The sequence below is a fragment of the Argiope bruennichi genome, chromosome 1, assembly GCF_947563725.1.
Source record: "Argiope bruennichi chromosome 1, qqArgBrue1.1, whole genome shotgun sequence".
NCBI classification, from domain to species: Eukaryota; Metazoa; Arthropoda; class Arachnida; order Araneae; family Araneidae; genus Argiope; species Argiope bruennichi.
Genome location: NC_079151.1, coordinates 145526370 through 145547616, shown reverse-complemented (window position 1 = coordinate 145547616; position 21247 = coordinate 145526370). Strand labels below are relative to the sequence as shown.

The 21247-nt window shown below is 28.6% G+C and overlaps 1 protein-coding gene across 1 annotated transcript in view; it reads left to right on the top strand.

Annotated features, from left to right (window-relative positions):
* Positions 1 to 21247, top strand: part of LOC129981466 (metabotropic glutamate receptor 2-like) — a 107393-nt gene that overhangs the window by 48393 nt on the left and 37753 nt on the right. The window lies entirely within an intron of this gene.

Below are 21247 nucleotides of genomic sequence, written 5' to 3'. Positions count from 1 at the left end.
AAGATCTTTAATATATTTTAAATATTCTAATAAGTTGTTATGAATAGATGTTACTGAATTATATTCATAATGAAGGTAGTAAGAAAAAAATTATCTCTCTCTTATAATTTCATTAAAGTATATTATATCATTTTGAAGCTCAACTTTTTTTTAAAAAAATTCGAAATTACTTTTAAACTAATGCAATTTATTAAAACAAATATTACTGATTATATCAAAGAGAAATTTCATAACCAAGTGCTCAGTGACTTTTGAAAATTATATAAAAGTAAAATCGTAGAATAAAAGAAAAAAAACCTGTTATAATAAGACAAATAATTGTAAGTAAATTGGGAAATATTTTTTTAAAAAAGCTTTTTTAAAAAGCAAATTCTTTACATTGTTTGAATGTTTATTTGTGAAATGAAAACCACAAGTAATTAAATAAGGATTTCACAAATCAGTTTACTTCAAGTGTAAATGTATTCTTTTTTAAAAATTTTTCTTTCTACTTTATAATTCAGCATATATTTCATTACCACTAATTACCACATTATCAGTGGTAAATATAATTTTTTGCCGCTGATAGAATTCATTCCCATCTTGAAAAATCTTATTGCATGAAATTCAACTTAATAACATGCTTGTTAAATCCACGTAAAATAGATACCACGTGAATGTTGTCCTTGAACAAAATTGCGTCTGAAAGCGCATTGTTTGTTTTTCTGACCATTTCGAGACTTTGACTGAAGAATAGAAATGGTACGTACTGACCATCACAAAACCTGACATCACAGAGGGTGCATCAATCAAAATTAGAAGACCGCTCCTATCTGTTTAGCTTATTTATATCATCCATTTTGACATAATACTATCATTTGCATGGAACCATCTCGCATACTTATTTTCCCTCACCTGCTAGGGCCCAAAAAGAAGACCAGGAAATTGGATCTCTGTTTTCTCTAGTACTTTTTTTATATTTAACTGTTAGGAATGCACTGACCTCTTTCGCTCTGAGGTGAACTTGTAAAATCGAATCTTTCTGCATGAACAGTCGCCAATTGCATTAACAATTGCTCGTCTCCAATTGTTCTTTTATGCTTACTTTTTGCTTTCACTTTCTCCTTAAAGAAAGTTATCAGTTACCGAGAAATAATCAAGTTCTTAAATAATTAAAAAAAGTTCTAACTTAATTAAAAAAGGCATTAAATCAAAAGGAATCTTGAGAGATCTCAGTAAGAATCTAATAAAAAGTTCTTTCCTCAGATTTCTCCATTGAAATTTTATAAATTTTTGAGTATCAAATCAAAATGATTTTGAGCATAAGAACATTTTTCCTGATTAGGAATAACATAAAATTAAATTTAATAATTGGAATTCATTAATTATCATAGTATCAGAATCCAGAATATTACCTAAAAGATCATTCTCAACTGTGACTTTGGGCTGCGGTGACCTGGTGGTAGGTCTCGGTTTCGGAAGCGGAGAGTTTCAAGTTCGAGACCCGTTTCCTCTGAAGAACTGTCATGCAAGTAAGTCTGGTGCACGTTAAATCCGTTGCGGCCAAACGCTCTCCTCTTGGTGTGATGAGGAAGTTTGGAGAGGGGGTGCTAGATCAGATGTTGCGCTCGATCTGACTGTGGTTTAAAATTACGATATCCACCCCAAAATAGCCCCAAAGTTGCTTTAAAATGGGACATTAATATAACTCAGCTCAACTGTTATTGAAAATTTAGTCCGGATATTAAAAGAACTTTATGCACAAATATAGAATCAGAACTTATCATAAACTGATAAAAGAAATGCAAAAAAAAAAAAAAAAAAAACATAAATAAATAAAGACCTTTTGAAAATGAAGTTATCTAATCTTGTAAAGTTTTCTATATTCCTATACATACTGCCTTTATCCTACTTTTATTATTAAAAACGATCCCATTTTTATATTAATGCATTGGCTTACATGCAAGAAAAACATTGCGGCAAATGAACATAATAGAGTTACAATATACTAACACTTAAACAGTTGGAAATTTATTTTTTTTGGAAAGAGAGAGATTTATAGAATCGTTAAATATAGAATCGTTAGATATATATTATGAAAATCTTGCAAGCATAAAATGCAGCCTTACTCTCGAAGGATTTTACAAATAACTTTAATTTTAAAAATAATATCTTAAATAATTACTTCATTTACGAATGCATGGTTTAATTTATTTCTGCATAGCATTTATTTATTCTTTATTGGTTATCATCATATATTTACTTCTTTAACAAAATAAACTCTGATTACTTGTTCTTTTAATTTTATGTAGTATGAAAAGTGTTAAAAGGATTTCCATTTATTTTTATCGTCAAAAATTGGTCATTTTTTTAAAAAATGGCAAAATTGCGCTCATCCATTTTGCGCTCCCTGATTAAGAGCAATTTGAGATATTTTCCTTCTTAACTCGTAAACAGCATATATCTAATTCCAGAGTTTTGACTTCAAATATCATTGTTATTAGTAGCAATATTACTATTACTACGATGTTTTCAGATAGTTCTAACAATTGTTTAAATCATTGGGAGCCTTCATATCCACCCCTTGCCAGAGAGCTTCCTCTAATTTGCATCCAGTCTCGTAATCATTACCCTAATAGCTATCATTACATATAAGCTGGTAAAACAAAATGGACGCACATGTCATTTATAGCGTGATTTGATCTCAGGAGTAATGTTGAGATCGAGCATCTTCTGTTTATATATGTAGACTTGCTCCAGGCATCGCTGTGTAAGCGCAAGTGTATGCGTATGAGCTGCGAAGCGTTTTATGCTTTTTAGCAAAACAGACTGACATTCGAAAAATATCTCAGCTATTTGTTTGAAGCCAAGGAACGATAAGGAATGTCATAGTTTTTTTTTTCAGAATAATGATTTTACAAAACGTGAAAAGTGTAAATTTATTGAAAATTTACCTCAAGATAAAAGAACTATTTAAATATCATACCTGCTTTAATTAGTATTTGCAGTATTTACTGTCGATAATTGAAAAATATAATAAATAGTTATAAAAACAATTGTTATATACATAAATATTTATATCAAAATCTTCTCTTTTAAAAATCATTTTATATACATATCTAATGGATTTCTATTAGATATAAAAAAGAAGGTCTGAAAATTATCTATGTAGCCATATGCCCACAGATGTGAAAATTGAAACTGATTTAAGGCCATCCCCATTTATTTAAGCACATGGTAAGTGATGTTATGTTTTTAAATGCTTCGTTTGATAAAATTATGTTCTCATTTGAGTTTTATTGAAAAAATATAGATGAAATTCTAGATATAATAGTAATAATCTAAATATAGATGATAGAAAAAAAATTACATTCCAAAATTCTATTCATTTCTTAAACACGTAATATGATGCTTAAATTTGGATCTTTATATTTAGGCATTATTATTTACAGAAAATAATAAAATTGTAAACTAAATTTATCTAAATAATAGGGGGATAGAGAAGCCCATTTGATGATTACTTTTGGTATTTTTGTTGTCTGAATGCAAATTTTAACCCTAGGGTTCTGAAATCCAATCACTGAGATGAAATTTTCTTAAATATTCTGAGATGAAATATAGATCGCAAATTTTAAAATTTTTATCACTGATGCCAAAATTTATCACGCGTAAAATTCTAGTATATTTCATGTTTTAGACGGTTTCCTTTTTATACTTTTTGTTGCTTCCTTAAAAAAGAGATAATGTGAATTTGGATTAGGCTAGGGCTGAAAACAATGTTAAAATACTTTTCAATATAGAACGGGTACATACAGTACAAATATTTTGTTGTCAGAAATTTAAGAAAGTAAAGCCTTCTGCTTATAATTTAACTAAGAGTAGAAGGACTTCTGATGATATTTAGGACAAATTTCTACATTTTTTTATATACTGTAAATATATATGTATATATATACAAATGTATAAATGGTTAATTTTCAAGGAAGTGTCTGAATAGTTTAGTATTCATGGAATTGACCTTTTTAGCAAACATGCCATTGCGGTATTTTATTACTGAAGCGATTTCTCAGTCTTTAACATATTTCTATTAATTTTTAATATAAGATTTTATTATTTGATACACATTCTAATCGAAGGGGAAAAGTATCATTGTAATTCTGACATTAGACAGAAAAGAGAAACATTGTTATAATTCTGATATTAAAGGTAGTTTCAGATATCATAAAAACAATATTATTAAGGATTTACTAGGAATAATATGTTTTTAAAATATGATGGATTGGCATGATTAAATGGATAGGTTTTTTGAGTATAATCAGATGCAGTTAAAATGTATTTATGACTTTCTGAGACCATCATAAAAAATAAAACAGAACGGTAAACTATCTGCTGAAAGGTTAATTAAAAGATATTTTTAATTTATTTTCAACGAATTTTTTTCCTGAAATTATTGAGATTTTAAGTTTATTTTATTATTATTACGTTTATTATTCCTCAGCAGTTTTTTTTACCGATAGCTCTTAGGTAACTTTTGTAATCAAGTTTTCAAAATTTTCTGAAATATTAAATTTTTGGTTAACCCTTAACTGGGGACGTGCGGTCTGTGAGACCGCTAGCGATGGATTTTCTGTCACCCCTATTCTATTTTTAGTTCAATTGAATGGATTGACCCTTTAGCTTCCTGTTTTGTGACCTTCAATACACGTGCACTTTTCCAACCGATTTCGGCAGATGTTTTTAAAAATAATTCAGTTATTTCTTCGGGCGCGGTCTCTAAGACCGCATCTCCCTGTTAGTGTCCCAGTGATAAACAAGGCTTAGCAGATGGCGCTTAAGCTTGGGGCCCGAAATATCATCCAATTTACTGATCCTATAATGAAGCAGTGCTCCAGACACTTTTAAATGAAGCAGAAAGGGATTTTAGTGATAAGGATAATTGTGCAGAAGAGCTTTTCGATGAAACTTCGCTTTGAATTGATTTTGATATGTATGTTCAAACATAATCAATTTTTCTAGTGATAATGTATTTTGAAAAATTTATAAAAATACGTTAATATATCAAGAGATATATATACAGAATTTATAGGTTGATTTTTATACTAAACCTGTATGTTCAAAAAGCCCTAGAAAACCGTGCTATGAAAATCACACAAGCCGATAAAAAAAAGGGCAATTTTACCCGTTGTCATTTTTTATATTTTATATAATTGATGAATTTTACATTATATTGGCTTCTATATACCTCCATATACTGAAAAATAAACATGATTTAAAAAGTAAAAAGTAATATGCTTTTTCAAGAATATTATATATTGTAACATGTAATTTGTGAAGAAAATGTATGTTCCAACGCATTTACTTTTTTCAATGACAATGTATTTTGAAAAATTTCTAAAACCTATCTATATATCAAGAAAAATATCTGCAAAATATATTGGCAGTTTTTCATAATAATACATTCATTAGAAAATTTAATTTGAGTCTAAATGAAATGCGGTCTCGTAGACCGCACCTCCCCAGTTAAGTCCTAAAATTTCACCTCCCCAGTTAAGGGTTAATTAAATTATGTTTAGTAATAGTAATGTCTAAATTAGAATCCGTTTATTTTAGCAATCCGTAAGTTGGTTTCTAATGTCATTCCACGTCAAGGTTATTCCTTAATTATGAATCGTGCTGTAAGATTAAAGCACTAATGGGGGGGGGGAGTTATTTAATAGCAGTTATGTAATGTTTAGCATAATTATTTCCTTTGACATACGCTGTCTAATAAATGCATTCCGAATTTTATGCATTCTAAACAAATAAAACTATGAAATTTAGAAATCAATTAACAATATCATAATTAATGAAATAATTTAAAATATCACTTCAGGAAATTCCTCTCCATGTTGTTGCGACTTATGGCACTTTACAAGCCAGCTCAGTCGTTTGTCAGCGATTTAAGGCGAGTGAGCGTCTCTTTTTTTTTCAGGAGCGCCAACTAGGGCCAAGAGTACGACCTAGCTACATCATGCGTCACATTCGTTTGCACAACCCCTTTTTGCAGAGGGGCACATTCACACACCTCACAGATAAAACTTAGAAAAAGAAAAGCAACCACGTCCGAACCGAAACTCGAACCCAGAGCGCCCAGATCACGCGCTACCCCTATGTCAGGATGCCGGCATTACTCTTCATTATTATATTAATATAAATATAATCTCCATTATTCATTATATAAATTTCTTTTCCATTATTATTTGCTGCAAATCACAGAAATAGGAAAGAACCTACTTTAAGAATAAGGCTAATATAAGAGCTTTAGTGAGATCCTATTGTAAGAATAATACACGGGTTAAGTGGATCATTTTCATGGAGTGCCTACACCTCATTTATAAATTGTACAATTTGCTCAAAGGACTTCATAAATTTCCAGCAGGTGTCATTGTCCTCCAAAGGATTTTAACCTCCTCCGTGCCCAGTTCTCCCCTTTTGCTAACAAGGAAGTGATTTAAGCACACACCTTTAATTCTCACTCTCCCAATTGTTTCCAAGACTGGATTGTACAACGTAATTGGGATAGAAAAATACATTTCGGCCATCGCCGCCGCGGCGCTTGCTGAGTGCCGTCATTTAAATGGCCCCTTTTTGTCATTCCTAAGAAAAGTAGAGAGGGTTGCTGAGAAAATAGTCTGAGGTTTTTGTTTTGTAGGATGATTGCAAATAATCATAAAAGAAAATCATTCTCAAAAATTGACTTATTTCTTTTTCCCTTTATATTATGACTATTCTATGTTATAGATGTGTTACTCGTTATTCAGTTAAATTAGTGTCATTTCAACCAGAATGATTTTTTTTTTTTTTTTTTTATGCAAGTATAAGCAGAGTATGTATTTCGTTTTATAATGACAAGTGTTTTCATTCATAAGTTTTTGATCCATTGTATAAAATTTTATTTAGTAGGAAACCGAATAAACATTCTTTTTCCTTGAGTCACATGGCTTTTTATGAATCGCAAGATGAGACGATGAAACAGAAGCTTGCGTAGGACAAGAGAAAATGTAATTTCATATCTTCGTAATTACCCCTTCCAGGAGTTGATCAAGAGCAAAAGCTTTTCTAGAAAGTTCTTTATTCTGTCTAAGCAAATTAAGACTATAAAATCTTATAGAAAGTAGACTAAAAAAGTTACCGATTTAAGAGAAAATCCTACAAATATTACATTTCGATAATTTTACATCTCTATGCTCATAATCTGGACACATCTTTGCATTTTGTCTACATACGAGTAAATTTTACCAGAGGCATTCAATAAACAGATTCTTGACATAAAATAAATTTGAGTTTAAGATATATAATGGATATAAATTGATCTGACGAATATCTAATTGATTAAAAATGCACCGAACTTTTTACAAGTTGAATAAATATCGTCAAACCATTCATCAGCGTAAGAAAATTTCAAATTCATTTAAAAATTGGGCAACGAGCAATGAATTGCCATTTCTTACAAAGTGATGCTTCGCTTGTTTTTATTCACAAAAACTGATTTGTTACAAGTTTTAATCAAATTTTTAGAATTATTTTTCCCACGTGCGTCCTTTTTTTAGATCAGCTCTCACACAGTTAATTTATTTTATATCTTGTTTATAAAATCTGAAAAAATGTGATAATTTTTTTTTAAATTTTAATTTTAGAGATAGCTGTTTCGCATATAAGAATTTTATAGCTGTTTATATTCAAGAATTTACAAACAGCAAACATTTTAATGCTGGGTGTATGACAAATGAATGCTATCGAGATTTTAGTAGCTATCATGTTTTTTGAATGGTAAATTTTTTCTTGCCCTTTTTCTTAACTTTTTTCTTTTTATAATAGTTCTGTGTATTCCACTTCTTACCAAAATACAAAAATACTATAGCTTTCCTATTGACATCATTGTCATTTTTCATTTTTCAATTTCTTTCAATTGATTAAGTAAATGATTTATTAAGTAATTTATTTATAACATTTTACAACTGAATAATTTGGGCAAAGGAGTTTTTAATTGCGCAATTATGTTTTCCGTTAATTAATTTTTCCCCGTTATTTATTTTTATTTATGAATATTATTTTTCTTGGATATTTTTTGCATTTATTAATTAGTTTAAATTAATTTTTACTTATTTAAAAATATTTAATTATTATTAGTTTAATTATACTAGTTTAATTTCATTGCATTCATTCATTTTCAGTTAATTAATTTTATTTATGAATAAACTAAAAATAAAATTATTACATTATTTTTCTGGTAAATTTTTTGCATTTATTAATAAATTTTATATAACTTTTAATGAAAAATGAAATAAAAAATCGTTGTTCAAAATTTCCGAATGAATGAATAAGTTATGGTTGATATTCTATCATTTCTGAATTCAAAATTAAATTTTTTTTGTTAAATTTCTATAATATACAGCGTTCAGAATTTCATTTTCTTAACAAATAATTCAATGATTGCAGAAGTAGTTCGTAAAGTGATTTTATTTATCACACATTCGTCCAAACAAATATACGTATGCTTCGGAGTTATTAAATAAGTCGTACTGTGGTGCTCCTACCAACTTTCTCACTTTCGTTTGCAGCAGCCAGAGAAATGAATCAGCTTTCACGAGTGCGAAAAGAAGAAAGGTTAATGGGGAAACCTTTATAAATCATTATAAGACAAGTGGATGTGGCAACATCACGTTGTACTTATCTGACACAATGATCGATGGGATTGGAGCACCTAGTCGGCTGGTTACTGACCCGATAGTTGTTGCTGATGGGACCCGTAATAATCTATCCCACATCATAAATTGTGCTGCAATTCAATGTCATTCGAGTTCCACTTCGGGCGAGCTTTTCGAAAGACTTCTTATCTTCTTTCTACCAGAGAATGAAGACATTGATCTTCGTTGCAGTTAAAATTTCCTGGCAAGCTTGCGTTTTGTGTAAGTTCTCGAATCGCATCAGATGACAACAGGTGGTGATTGTTGTTCTTTCATCAGCATTTAATACTTTCAACACCTACTCGACGTCTTTCATGTCTTTGAGTAATGAGATTCATTACGTTTGTGTATCATGATGAAGCGGTTTTGATATTGTCTCTAAATTTCGTATAGTATGGTATACTCTATTCTTTTTTTCAAATAAATTTTTAATTTGTATATTTATTAAAAATTATAGATTAAATTAGGCAATTAATTCTTGGATATCCAATATGCGGACAAGAAAATCGCTCAGTATTCATTGAATGTCATAAATTTTTATGAGAGGGGGGGGGCAGGATTGGACAATGATTTTGCAATTCCTCACAGAAAGCTATTATTTTAACCATTAATTTAAAATTAAAACATTTTCAAAGCTAAGAAGCATTTCATAACGAAAAATTAAACAGCAAATTAAAACGAATAAAAGTTTGGAAGGAATAAGTATTTAAATAAAATTTTGCTTTTATCAAACATTAATTAAATTTTGCATTTCATTCGCATGTTTATATTGTATTTCATTTGCATGGGTAATTAATGAATTTCAAATGAATTATTTAATTTTTCTTATTAAAAACCAAAATAATTTAATAAAAATAATTTTGTGCTTTTTATTTATTTATTAATTTAACTTGATGCGATTTTTCATATACTGAATATTATATATTAGTATTTTTGATAACTGAATTTTAAAATGTTACAGAAATATTTTTGAATGTTGTCGACTAAAATTCTTGAAGCAAATATTAATTCTAGAGTATTCATGCTTTAAAAAAATTAAAGAAAGGTTAAACTTTCTTCAAATACAATAGTTTAGTTAAAAAATAAAATTTGAAAATAAAGGAACAAATTTTTAATTGACTGAAATCTTTTATGTAAATATATATATATATATATATATATATATATATATATATATATATATATATATATATATATATATATATATATATATATATATATACATTTAACCAAAGAGTATTTGTTTCTAATAAACATATAAACTTGAGTTATTAAAAGGCATTAAAGAGTAATAAAATTATTAAATCAGTATATAAGTAGTTAAATCAGGAGTCTGGCATCAGTTAAAATAATCTATATAGTGAAAAATACTTTTAAAAAAGTAAAAAAAAAAAAAACGTAAATTTTTTTTCAACTTAATTTGTTAAATCTAAAGATTTTATTTATTTAATTTAATAATTTTAAAATGCATGAAAACTGAAAACGATTTTTATTTAAAGCCTAATTGAAAGCAATATATTTTTTACTGATTTATTCAATTGCAAAATTCAAATTAACAACAATAACTACACACAATTGAAACAATAACTAAAACAACTACAATTGCAACAATAACTAGACACAAATCCGTCAGAATAAAACATTTTCATGCCATTTTCCCCTTCTCCTTTTTTCCAAAAAATCGCAAGTATAAGCTCAGCAAAGACTCGGAGGACCTCACATTATCACTCATATCTCTTTGCATTATTCCTCTGATCCAACTCTTCAGAGAAGTACAAATGTTGCTGAATAAACACGTTTTCGAAATCACAATCGTGCAGGAATTGATAAGCTGTTTTGCACCTTCTGAGCAGCCATAAACATTATCCTTCCTGTCTATAGGGAACGGAAGCTTATCTTCAGTTCGATAATCATCAAGAAAAAACCATTGGTAAATAATACCCCAATGACCATCTCTATCGGGAAGAAAATAAAGAGGATTACATTTTACTGAACGTGTAAAGTGAGTATTAATAGTTGTAACTGGCTCATTCTCTGTTCAAGCATCCTTTACATTGGCCTTTTTTCTTTCCTTTGCATTCATTTATAAGTTCACTCTTGGAATCATGTCACGTTGCTTCCAGTTCAGCACCATTATGCATTGAAATTAGTTTACCTGCCTTTTTTATTTTTGTGTATCCTTTAATGTCTTAAAGGGCTGTTGTCAATATTATTATACTTTATTCGGCCCTTATATGATATGCTGTCAATTGCCTTTATGTGTTTGCTGCGGGTGTGTTAAGTGCCTTGTTTTCCGGCTGGTAAGTCTTATTTATGTTTTTCTTTCGCTGAAAGCTCAAGCTTATTAGAATAGCAATGAGTTTCGTGAAACTTTCACTGTAAAGTGAGTTGTTTGTTTTTCTTGACGACTAAATATTTTTCTGGCATTGATAACAAAACCAATGTTTAACAAATGAATATTTCAATAAGTTAATAATGTCTTCTGTGTTGGCTGAAGGAAAACACAAAATAACGAAGTATTTGTTTTTTGCTCTAGCGGCATGGGTTCTAGGATTGGATTCGACACAATTTGCTTATAAGAATTGTTTTTTTTATCTTTGAAAATTGCCAGCTTTTATTACTTAGATTCTTTTGCATTTTCTTTGTTTATAAGTCTAAATGTATAATTTGGTTTACATTTAATAATTTACCATAGTTTGAACAAAAGAAATTGCTCCGAGCAAGCTAGAAGACAAAGGCCCTTGTTATCTAAGTTATTATTTTCAAATTTCTTTCTAAACAAAAAACATTATAATATGGCATATTGAAACAGCCACAGATAATTATAAAAGTTTAAAATATATTATTGGAATAGAATGGTATGTTAAGAGAACTGATGATAGATTCATGTTGCTATAACAATGATCTTTTTTAAATACAATATGCTCTTAATAATTTTCCTATTGTCTGATGTAGTTTATCAGACAAGATGATATACAGATTAACAAAAATTTCAAACCAACAAGATTCTTTTCGAAAAATGCATCTAAATAATAAAATTTACGTTTATTACACAAAATAGGCAAAATTGTACAGAAAATTTTCTATCTGTAATAAATATTATAAAATATAAATAAAAAAGAGAAAAAAAAGCCCAAGAAACTTCTGAAGTTTTGTAAAGTTTGTCATTTTATATGATGTTGCCAGTAAATATGTCTACAATTTATTTTTATTTAGTTTGTATCGAGTTATTAAACTTTAATTTATATGCATTTACACAATTCAAAGTAAGGAAAGTAAGTATGCTTAGAATTTTTATTGTAATTTTTTTTTTCAAAATTGGCAATGCAGATCATCTTAAAAGATTTACTACCTTAAATAAATCTTAAGGTAGTAACTCTTTTAAGAAAAAATGAAAATCAGAAAATCACTTTTCAGCTCTTACTTTTCAAATTATTGCAAACACCAAAACTCTTTCATACGAAATTTATATTATGTATTAAAAGTATAAGGTACATTATGTAATATTTATGTTCGCTTTAATAAGACGCTTATTTGTTTTATCTGTCTTCATTCATAAGGAAGATATGGGAAAACGAAAATTTCAAGCCCTCACCCTTTTTAAGATGCTGCCTTTGAATTCCTCTAAGATTTTTATTCTCCATACAACAAATCCCAGACTGTTTAAAATCCTATCAAAATTACCCTAGTTATTGTCTTTGTTTTGGAGGCCATGTTCGTTGAAGATATGCAGAAAATTTCTCCTTGTCAAATAAAGTCACTGCAATAGGTACTCTCCTTATAAAGAGTGTAAGGCTATTTTAATAGATAGGTTTGTGATATTTTTACAGCTATATATATATATATATATATATATATATATATATATATATATATTGAACTTTTTACATTATATAGAAAAAAATTATACTGATTTGGCTATAATAATTGTTAATATAAAACATCGAAAGAGGTTTTTTTTAGTTGAGCATGTTTTCTCGTGTTTTCATGTGAAAAAGTTAAATATTACTCAGAATTGCAGATAGCGTGAGATGTATCTTGTTATTTCGAGATACATCTACATGCATTATTAATTAGATATATACATTATTAATTCTAAATAATTTTATAATAATATTCATATACCTGAAAATAAATTAAATAGAAGGGAACTGAAAATATTAAGAATGACGTTGTCCTTATATGATAAATATAATCATCATCTGATATAAAAAGGTTAGTAATTCCGGTAGTTTTAAATTGTAATTAAATACTATTAATTGAAAAATATCATTTCACATTTTTTTTAATTATTTGCCAGTTTCTGTAATATCTATAGATAAAAAAAAATCTTTCTGAAGTATTCAGTCGCATTTCTTATGTGCAGTTTTCTGATGCGATATTGAACCTCCTGATATTTCACTAATAGTAAAAAAATATGATGAATCGTAATAGTAATTCCTTTCAAAAACCTCTAATAAACTCACATAAACTTTTAAAATATTATTAAGATAACTTTCGAGTTATGTCATTCTATAAAGGCTCGCTAGATGAATACAAGGGCTACACGAGTTTATGTAACATAGGATTAAATAACTCCATTATTTCAATAATACCATGCTTCATCGAGTGAGGACTCTAGAAAAAGACTTCAAAGAGAGGTCAGTGCAAAAAGTGTTTCATTTCGATTACTACTATGCTTGATATTCTAAAGAAACTCAAAAGTCTACAATATTTTACAATATTGTGAATACTGATCAATGTCACACAATATTGTACAGTATTTGTGTGCTACTAGGGATATAATTTCAAAAATTTTAAATAGAGGATATAGTTTGTCTTTTTTCCCTATCAAAAGTTTGTCCAGAATTGTATATTTAATGTGATGTGATTTTTTTTTCTGTAAATAGACAGTAGCTGTGGTAAGAATACAAACTTTTTGCAACTAAAAAATAATTTTATTGCAGTACCCAATAACTGTCCAAACACTTTCTAATGAAAGAGCGAAGAACTGTAATTACTCTTCAATTCTTCTTGACAACATAGCATAAATACCATTTAAGCAACTTTTTGAGGGCTGTAATTTATTCTCAATTGAAAGATGGCTTCAATTGTTTATTTTTCAATCGCTTCAAACTGGGAGTTGTGTTGAAAGTTAAGGATGGGAATTTGCGGAAATAATTTCGCTCATTTAAAACGTTTCCGAACAATTAATTAACCTCACATCGTTATTTTTCATTTTTGTTTCACAATGGCCAGACGACCTTTAATTGGGGGGTACGTAATCCACTTTGAGGCATTCCTCTGGCTTCAGCGAGAGGATAACTTGAAGAGAAAAAACTGTGTTTGCCCGGGGTTACAATACGAAATGATGTAAGTGATAAATAAATTGGTTCGTTATTCTCACCACGTGGGAAGAAAGGCAAGAGTAATAAAAAGATCATGAACTGGTTTTCATCATTAATGCACTTTATTCTTCGAGGTACTACGTTAATGCTTGTAGTAAAATTCATTCATGTATGGAGTATGGATCCAATTGTCTCTGCCTTAATTGGGAGAACATGATAACAAGGGCTTTCGAATAATTTTATTTACGGTGTTGTTGATAGCTTTAAGCTTAGGATCATCTTTCATGATACAGTTTTCAATTCGATAAGGAACAAGAGAAAATGAACAAATATCAATGAAATTCGCTGAAGAATTTTTGTAATGGAAGTTTGATTTGCAAATGCCAGATGGAAATATGCTGCACCCCCCAAAAAAGTTAATATTAATATTATGTCTTGTTTCCGAATAATAGAGCTTTAAAAATTCGACACATTGAATTAAAATAAAAGGAGAATTTATAAAAACTTTAACAATAAATCCCATATTGTTTTATCACATAATTCTAAATGTATATTTCTAAGAATCGTTAAGAAGTTCTTTACATAAAATTTAGAAAGAGAGGGCCGCAGTGGCTTAGTGGTGATGTCTCGGCTTCGGAACCGGGCGGTTTCAGGTTCGAAACTCCATTCGAGAGTAACGAGATCAATGTTAACTAGTCTAGTGCCAGTTAAATTCTGTCAGAGCTAAACGTCTTTCCGCTGGTGTGATGTGAAGAAGCTTGGAGAAGGGGGTGGCAGCTCTGATGTCATTCTCATTATTTGACAGCGGTCTGACTCAAAATAGTCCTAGTGATGCTATAAAACGTGAAATTGTACGGACGGAAATATAGAACTAAACTGAAACTACAGAGAGAAGCATTGATAGGATATTAGACTCTCAATCTTCATATTTCACATTAACAATAAGTAATAAATCCTTTGAGAAGATGTATCCTTTAAGCAGTCTTTCAAGGTAAAAAATATATTTGGATGGCTTCATATATATATATATATATATGTGTGTGTTTAGTATCATACTATTTTTTTTATATTTCAAGTTATAAGAGAAACACATTAAAGGTAAGTTTGGAAAAACGTGCAGAATGAAATGATTTTTCTCCACCAGAAAGATAGTTGAAGAATATTCTCATCCTTATGTTACAAAAAAATTTATTAGATTTGTGCTAATACCATTAGTTTTTCATGAATTCGATTTACTACTTTTCATTACTTTTATTTCGAATGCAAGACATTTCAATTTGATAATTGAAAAAAATTTCTCCTCTTTTTGTTAAGAACTGAAGAAATTATTTTTCTTATGGAGCATCTTACTTTTATAAATATAAAAAATGATTATATGAACAGATTGATACTGATATTTGTAAAAATATATATATATTTTTGACCGTAGGACATATGTAGAGCACGAAGCATAAGAAGAACTTTATTCCACATTTCTTTCAATTCCTTAGCTGCTAAGTACCCAACCACAGAATATAAGAAATAAAGAATGAAATTAAATAATTATTTCTTTTTCCCTTTCTCATTCAAAAAATGCTGCTGTTAATTCATGTCTCTTTTTTGAAATTATTTGGGTTTTAAATAACTTTCATAAAAACGGGTCCACTTGCAGCAAAACCAGTTGAATATTCATTTCGTAAAGCGATATGCTGAACATAAAGAGGATAATTGTTGGGAAAATATGGAAAATAACTTCTTTATATGACGGATATTTAATAGTAATGAATCTAATTATTGATGATTTTATATTTGAAAATTAATGCATAAGAATTTTATTTTGATACGTCCAAAATATGTTTTTATATATTTTATCAAATTATATGTAATCAGTAATATAAAATTGATGATAGAAAAACAACGCAGCATCGAATAACTTCGTGAAATCGAATTCATTTTTTACAATTATCGATATTGACAATATCGATTTCATTCATTTCACTGCATTTTCTGGATCTGATTTTTTAAAGGATGAATGAATTATTTGTGTATTTTGAGTAAATGATAAATCTCAGAGAAATAAATGCAGAAAAAGGAATGTTAAGTTTAAAATGTTTACATGATTGTTATTGTAATAATTTATCTACTTTTAAACGTTACGATTTTACTCTCTCAATTCGTAATGCAAATAACGCCTCATAATAATAGTTACATTTGTTTTATCTGATTAAAAAAATAAAATTCTTATTCCTACAATAAATTAATGTGAGCCATTTAGTATCAAACTGGCAACATTTTCTCATCATCATCCGTTGTTAATTTTATATTTATTTATTTGTGGGGGGGGGGGTGAGGTCAAACCAGAAATTTTTATCTAACACTAGACTTCAGCTTCAAACTAACAATATCAGGGAAATTATTAATATTCTAATCAACAAAATAAAATGACCACGTGATGCCTACCTATGTGAAAAATGAATAGTAGAATTTATCAAAAGATATTTTTAATTAAATCTACGAAATCATTTTTAAGGAAATTTCTTAATTTTAGAGAATGAGTAGATATCAGAGATGTAAAGTAAAGAAAAAATAGTGGAAAATTCTTCACATGTAATATCTGTCCCAATGAATCAGACGTAATATTTGTGCATCTTTAATTAGTATTTCTCCCTATGACATTAATTAAACATAAGTTAAATGCCCCAGAGAATGACCGAATACAAGCCACAGATTGCACTCTATATTTTGAAGTATGGGCAAGAATATATTATAGCAGAACCGCAAGAATGCGTTGCGCTATTGCGTCCGGTCCTTCATGGTGTCTTACACATGTATTATTGCTCCGGATTGAGGCAATAGTTGAAAAATAAAATATATATGAAGGAAGTCAGATAGACGGTCGATAAAGTTTGTCGTTTCGTAAATGCTAGTAGCACCAGGAATGAATTAAAAAAGTATTTATCTTTGTCTCCATTTTTATTTCAAAATTCCAGAAATTCGCGGCATAAATTATACATAACATATGAATTTCAAATTTAAATTTGATAAACCGCAATTGTTTGAAAAATTTAATGTTCTGTGGAAAGATTAAAAAAAAAAATATGCTGAAGTATTCGAATTATATCAGCCGATTTTGTTTTTATAAAAAAATAAAATTTTATATTTCTAAGAACTTAAAAATCAATCAATAATTGAACTAAAATAGTTCAATTAATAAAATATAATAATATTTCAAAAAACGCAAATTACAATATTTTAGATTTTTCGAAATCTGCCAGTAAAATGGATTGAATAGCATATATTTTGCATGGAATATTTTGTATGTTGTTGCATGAACTTGCAGAGCAAAGTTCCCCAACACAAAAATCCTATTTCATTAGAACAGAGATGGGAAGACTTTTTTAGGGTACTGGCTACTTCTAATGCTTTCAAGGTGTTGTGGTCCATCCCGTAGTGTAAGTGTGGTGAGCTAAAAAAAAAGGTCTACAATATTTATTATAACTTAATAATAACTATGGAATATGTACTTACCTGCATAACCACAAACATGATAATAATAGCCACGAGTATGATAATATCAAACGATCCATTTAATATCAAGCAATTCAAAGTACATTAAAATATAAATCATTTTCATCTAAAGTTTGTTCCTGTAGTTATAGTTAGTAGAAGATTTAGTCCGCCAATCTTGCATATCTTGGTTCTATGCGAAACTTGTATGTCTTTAATTGCGGAAATAATTTTATCTTTTTTCTTGAATGAATTGACTAATGAATCTATTTCTAGAAGCCATCGATTCATTATTGAAGTTCTTACTGAAAGCGGTCCCTTCAAAATGGCTTGGCGATTCCATCGGTCGATCGCGATCGACTTAATGCCCACCCCTGCATTAGAACAAGAGTGAAAAAAAAAATCAACTTCAAATTTCATTCTTTGCAAAAAGGAAACAAACCAAATTCAAGTTAAATAAAAAAAATATTTAAAAATATGTAAGAGCTCTTTTGTTTCATGTTTAGCACCTTAAATAAGGGGTTACGGCTTGACAAACTTCGTGCCAGAACTCTTGTCATACTTAATGGAGTAAGCAACAAGAAATACCACGAAAGCGGATATAATAAATCACCGGAATGCCAGGTCCACATTTTACTGGTTTATAAAAAAAAAATATTCTTTTGATCTTTCTGCAGCATTTCATCTCCAATAAAAATCAGGCAAGCATCTATCCAAGCAGAAAATATGCAAATTTTACAAGAAAATAAAAAACAAGGGCATTTTACTCCCACTTCCATTGCTTGTAGCAAAACTCTTAAAACATTTTAGCTTCATCGTAAATACTGAAGTGTGACCTCACCTAGCAGGATGAGATAATCTCGTACAATCAACCTGATACAGATCTTTTCTGAAAGGTTTCATTGTTACGAAGGAAATTCCATGTTTTGCTTAGACGAAGCTGATAATGTGGCATTTTAAAAGAATTCAACCGAATAAAATAAGACATTTTCATGTTTTGAAACGTTTTTATCTTTGCTTTGTCTGTTTTTATTCGTTAATTGCATAAATGATATAAATTGCTTTTAAATTATGGATTTCCTTTGAAGTTATTTGTGATAATCATTTATTCAAGTAATACAGTTCTAGAGATTTTTTTTCCCTTATTTATGTTTATAAAATTGAAATTGATTGAGAATGAAAGGGCAAAGCACCTTGAAATGAGTGGAAATAATAAGATACATTAATAATAAGCATATTTCTTCCTGTAAACATAATACTGTGTATTTTTTATTGATTATATTTAAAATTTATCATACTTAAAAATAATCGCATCTATTTCATTTCAGTTGTCATAAATCTTCATATATATTCTTGACATCCAATTTATATGGAAGTATTTAAATACTATAATTATAAATTTTAAAAAATAACTGTAAACAAGTGTATTAATTTTTTAAATTGAAAATGTTGCTTTTTTTCTTACATTTTTAAATGCATTGTATATGTTTTGGGGAGTAATAAAACATTTTGATTGCACGGAAATTAAAGTATGAAAAGAAGTAAATGGGAATAGTAAAAAGATTGAAATATTCTGTCTATGGGAATCTGAAAATAATTTATATTCAGTAAGAATGGGAAATAATATGAAATGTCTAAATTATATGAATTGCGGTGTTTCGGTGTTAAGCACTTGACTCTGGAAATCTCGCTATTCTCAAAGATCCATTGTACATGTAAATCAAACGTCTATTTTACTCTAGAAGGGGAAGTTTAAAGGCAATTACTAGATCAGTTCACTCCTTCGTCATCTGACCACAGTTCAAAAGTTTGAAGTTCGTACCGTCGTCCCATGGAGTGCTCCAAAATGGGCTGTTATAACAGTGAAACTTAACTTATGAAAATTTCACATTCTCAGTCAGTTATATGTTTTATATGATAGTGTCATAAATGTTAATATTACAAATGTTTCAATGGAAAGAGTTTTTTAAAATTTAATTTAATTAATTTAGTTTTTTATTAAAAAAATTTTAAATTCGTTAAGATACGGAATTTCTACTTCGAATATTTTTTTAAATTTTTCTGAAAGAAAAAAAAAAAGAAATGATTTTTTTATTTTAGTTTTTTTAAGAAAAATATAATTATATCACAATAATATCAGCTTTTATACTACTAAAAATAATAAGTAATCTCATTATTTAAGTTTGAACTCATACTGAGCAGTTAGTTTCAATATAAAATTGAGAAGTTATAAATGTATCAACATAAATTAAGCAAGGCGATTGCATTCTACCCCTTCCCTAAAAAAATCATGAATGAAATGAATTATTTTGATAATGATCACTTGGACTTTAGAAAAATAAGTTAGCTTAAGTTTTATTATATAGCTCATTCATTTCCATTACAGGCATAGCTTCAATCTTAATTTCCCATAAAGAACTAAACCTCTCTCTCTTTTTTTTTCTGTGCAGCAACGTCTGAAAAGCGAAGGGCGATTATTAAAGCATTATCTCTTTGAGTTGTAATTAAGATTTGAATTCTTTGGTGTTGGCTTAAAGGCTGAGGGTGGTACCGAATCAGGGGCGTACGAGGGATATTATTGATGATGTAGAGGTCCTTAAGGGGGCCTAAAGGATGGGGAAAGGTCAAAAGGCGGGAAACCATACAAATGACTTAATAAATCATGTTGAGAAAGAGATCGTGGGAAGCACCAGATGGCAGTTATTATGCAGAGAGCTAGTTAACGAGAGAGAAAGAAGAGTTTGGATTTCAAATAAGTATGCTTAGAGTTAAATGATTTAATTTTGAACAGATATTGCTTGTTAGATTACTGTTCTTATTAATCATATATGGATCGGGACAATTATACTTTAATTTTCAAAATAACAAAAAGGAAACACAGATCACAGAAATCAAATTATGTAAATTATGGAAAATTATTTGAATTTATAAAGCTTTAATAAAATATAATAATAATAGCTGAAATCTCTTTCTTCAATTCAGATTTATTTTGCTGTATTTGTGGCATATATCCCGTATGCTGTTATTATAATGCCAAGAAAATAATTCAGAAATCACTTTAATTTACAAAAAATGAAATAAACCATAATGCAGAAGAGAATTTGTCCCATTTGCCCTTTCACCTTGCTCAAAATTATGTCCAATTTTTTTTTTTTTTTGAAAAAAGTTGTTTATTATTTATTTCGGAATGTATAGAATGTATTATACACAAATTAAACTCGTGGGTTGTACATTGTATATTAAATATAATTATAAAAGTCAACAATTCTTAGTAGTGCCTTGGACACAAATTCGAAATTATTAAATACTGCTGAATTGGACGGGTTGTACTTTTTTGCAAATGAAGTAAGTGGTCCTGATTATTTCCATTAATTATAACCATTTCCTCTCAATTTTTCATTGTTGACACAAGTAATAAAAGTTCCTATCTGTAATGAACTTGCTGAAGAAACAATAAAAAAAAATCCTGAATAAATTGAATTGAAAATTTGGAAATTACATATACATACGTTAAAAGATGCATAATCAGCTGCCTAAACCCAATTTTTTCAAATTTGACTTCATCCCTTTTTTTAATTTGGAGGAAATGTTGAAATACGACAAATAAAGTTGGCAGGAGGAGTGTTTTTGTATCTAAACATTATTAATTTAATATTTATTTATTTATAATTTTAAATCTATATAATAAATTTTATATAATAAATATATATAATAATATTTATACAACAA